Here is a 4246-nt window from a genome sequence, read left to right on the forward strand (position 1 = left end):
CTGTCAAGGAGATTCGGTCTCTGCCGAACACTGGAGGTGTGAACAGCCATAAGGCTTCTCTGCTACACTTGGAGAGAGTGAACAGCTGTTAAGGTTCGCTGCCCACACTTGGAGAGTGTGAAAGCCAAAGGGTTCTCTACCCACACTAGGAGCAGTGTGAAAGGTATGACGGTTCTCTGCCAACACTGGGAAGTCGTGAAAGGAAGGACGCGTTCTCTGCCAACACTGGGGATGTGTAAAAGGACAGACGGTTCACTACCACACCGGAGTGGTGAAAAGAGTGTGTTGAAAGGCTTCTCCACCTGCTGTGGGTGCAAAAGGACAGTCACTGATTGGTATTAAGTGAAATACTCAGAGGTGCCTTTGGGGAGTGTGATGAGATCTGGTTATAGACCGAACCACTATAATCTGGTGTCATTTACTTTACTATTTTACGTTTCCACACTTAAATTTCAGTTTTAAAAACTCTGTGGTTTTTTGAAAAAACATTTTCTACAAAATTTAAAAGAAATTTTTATTTCGGTCAATAACTTTAAAAAGGAGACCTTAATTTTTAAACTACCAATTCCCCCCCCCCCCCTTCTTGGTAGCCTTGGGACACTCACTTAGGCTTAATAACCTAATTACTAGACTCAACATTATGCTGCAACATCTAGAAAGATGTCTTGAATGATGTCGATAAATAAAGAATACCTAAATATATCTAGCAATTTATTTATTTTGATTTGAGCCTATCGTCTTGGTCGATATGAATATTATCCAGGATGATATGCTTAATAATGGCTGCCTTAATCAGGATGCCCTAATTAGGGTTTTTATTTTTAGCTGATCGTCAAGGATAATTTTAGTATCGTCCCAGATGATGTGATCAAAAAGAGAACTGTAACCAATAGTAAAAAAATTTCCCCCATGTGTTTGTGTGTAAGGTTACTTAGCATCAGGAACCACACCATTTATAATAGACTCAATAAAGGAAAAATTATGAACTAACTCAAACCTATTCTACTCAATCTTGAGCTGGCTTGAGTTGCACTCGATCTTGTGGACCTGAAAAATTAGTAGGCAAGGAAGTCATAGAAAATCATGAATGTTTGTTATCATCAAAATTTTAATACATAAGATCAGATTTTCAACACTTATTCCTTCAAACAGGTCTCCTAAGATCAACTATTTAGGATTACTAGAAGAATATCTCAAATCTCTATGAAATTGCTTTTGAGGTTCTACTCTATCTCCTATGGTAATGTTTTCTACCCCCTGAATTACCACCACTTCTTCTTCTTCATAATGTTGAGATTCAGAGGCCTTATTTGATTCATCAAATACTATATGGGTAGACTCTTCTATTACAAGGGTCCCCTTATTATTGATTTTATAGTCTTTGTCTACTGATGAATAACCTAAGAAGACTCCATCAAATTTAGGATCAAATTTTTTGAAGGGTGACTTTCCATTGATTAGGATAAAGCATTTACATCCAAAAATATGTAGGTTAGATAGACTGTGTGTCCTACCCTTTAGAAGTTCATATGGTATTTTGTTCAACATGGAATTAATATTCACCCTATTTAAAATATAGCAAATAGTTTTCATTTCATTTTCAAACTGTCCCCCATGATCACTATGAAATGTTTAAATTTCACATCCTAATTTTCTTTGAATCTAAGTGGAGAAGGTTTTATATTTCTCAAATGACTCAATCTTATGTGCTAGAAATCTTATATAAGTGAATCTAGAGTAGTCATCTACTATAAAAAATCCATAAGTCTTTCCTCCTAGGGTGGCTATATTAGCTGTCTAAATAGGTCCATATGAAGTATTTATAGTGGCTTAGAGGTGCTGATATCCTTAATTGAATAAAATAATGATTTTACTTATTTTCCTAGTTGGCAGGTATCACATAGGTGGTCCTTAGTGAAGTCTAACTTTGGTATACCTCTAACTAGGTTTTTTTTAGTGATACTCCTAAGTGTTTTCATGCTGTCATGGCATAATCTCCTATGTCATAGCCAAGATTTATTAATTATTACTTTTAAAGATAAGGAATTTGAATTTTTAATATAATTTAAAGTCTAACATATAAATATGGTTCATCCATTTTCATTCTAACATAAGTTTATTACCTAAGCTAATCATGCATTTGTTTGAAAGAAATTTCACATCAAATCCTTTATCACAAAGTTAACTAATACTTAACAAGTTATTCTTTAAACCAAAAACTAATAAAACATTTTCAATTATAAAGTATTTAGAGTTTCCAATTATACCCGATCCCATTACTCTTCTAGTCGTGTTGTCTCCTAATGTCACTTTGCCTCCTAACCTTGCCTACAGTGTGATGAATAGCTTTATGTCATAAGACATGCCTCAAGCAGCTACTATCCAGGTACTACATACTCTCACTAGGTTTTTTGTGAGAGTACCCCTTAAATATTAATTAAAGGTTAGATTTGGGAACCCAAGTGAGTTTGGGTTCCACCTTATACTTAAATGAATGAGATATACGCAATTTATGCTATGATGAATAAAATTTAGGGTAGCACATTAAATGTTTCTTACGGTGGATAGTGCAGGTGCGGGCTATGTGTCCCAACATGCAACAAGAGTAACACCTAACACCATGGAATGGGTTCACAAGCCTGTGTGGGTGATGGTACCTATTCCTAGGTTTATGTGTTTCATATTATGCTAAGGGGTTTTTCAACTGAGCTATTCAAAGTGGTGGTTTATTGTTCTCCAATTTAGAGATTTTTGCTCATAAATATTCATTTGTACTTTTATATAACTTTCCACTTCAAGTTTTAATGCATGCTCATACTATCTAATTGACATGGAAGATCTTCTAAATCCTTAAATGCTTTTTCTAGCTAAATATATATTATTTCCAAGGAATTGTGTGAATGAAATAGATCAATATGCTTCTTATTTAATGTATCAAACTCATTTAATTAAGTCATATGATCACTATCTAAAGTAGAGTGCTCGATAATTCAACTAGCATGCTCTTTTTGCAAAGTAAAAAATTAAGTATTAAGATTAACATGCATTTTCTTAAGCTTCTTATAAGAATCATGAATATTTTTTTGGAATAATAAGTAATTCATCATAAGAGAGTTGACATACCTCATCTTGATCAAATTAATCTAGATTATTAGTAGCCATTAGACATAATTTTGTTGCCTCCTCCTCTACTTCTTATTCTAATGATTTTGAGGTAGAGTCAACCCAAAAAGGTTTTTTATGACTTTTACTTTCCCTTTTTATACTTTGTCTTCTTTTCAGCCTTCTCCTTATTCGAGTGAGTCTTTAGGTTGGGCCAGTCAGCTCGAAGGTGACCTAGTTTCTTGCACTCAAAGCAAATTATATCAGATGAAAGTTTAATAGATTTGTAGCCTTTACCTTTACTCTAGTTATTTAGATAACATTTTTGTTTTCTTTTTAGAAAGCTCTTGAACTAGCATGTCATCAAGGCTATTTAATCATTCTCGTCTGCTGAAAAGTTGTCACTATCAAAATTATTTACCTTTAGTACTACAATTCTTTTCTTCTTCTTTTTTGTTCTATCATTTTAAGTTTGACTCGCTCCTTACTTATAGGCAATGAGTGATCCAAGAAAATTATCAATAGAGAAAACATTTAAATCTTTTGATTTAGAAATTGCTATTATTTTGGCATTATAAGATCTACGTAAATAATGTAGAATTTTATTAATTTTTTTACAATTTGATAGTTTTCTACCTTATTTATGCAAGGATATTAATATCTGGGTGAACGTAATGTACATTTTAGATACTGTCTTATTAGGTTTCATGTGAAAATATTAGTAGTCAATAAAAAGAATGTTTAGCTTAGACTGTTTATCTTCACTGGTTCCCTCATAGGTGATACGCAACCTAACCCAAATATGTTTCCTAATAGTGCATGTAGAAATTCGCATATAGCCTTCAGATTTAAAAGAATAAAAGAAATAATTTAAATTCTTAATATTTAACTGTGCAAGTTTCTTATTCTCATTTCACCAATCATCAAAAGGAATATGAATTTTAACAACAATAATAATATGCGATGGAGGTAAGTAACCAGTTTGAATCATATGCTAAATTCTATAGTCAATGGATTACAGAATATGTTAAGATAGTTGCTATTTGCATGATTTACATTTTAGCAACTTGTACAGTTTAGATGATTCCAAACATTATTGTTAAATTGTGTAGTTATCTCCTAACAATTTTAGAAGAATTGTATT

This window comes from Dendrobium catenatum, unplaced genomic scaffold (assembly GCF_001605985.2).
Source record: "Dendrobium catenatum unplaced genomic scaffold, ASM160598v2 fragScaff_scaffold_464, whole genome shotgun sequence".
Taxonomy (NCBI): domain Eukaryota; kingdom Viridiplantae; phylum Streptophyta; class Magnoliopsida; order Asparagales; family Orchidaceae; genus Dendrobium; species Dendrobium catenatum.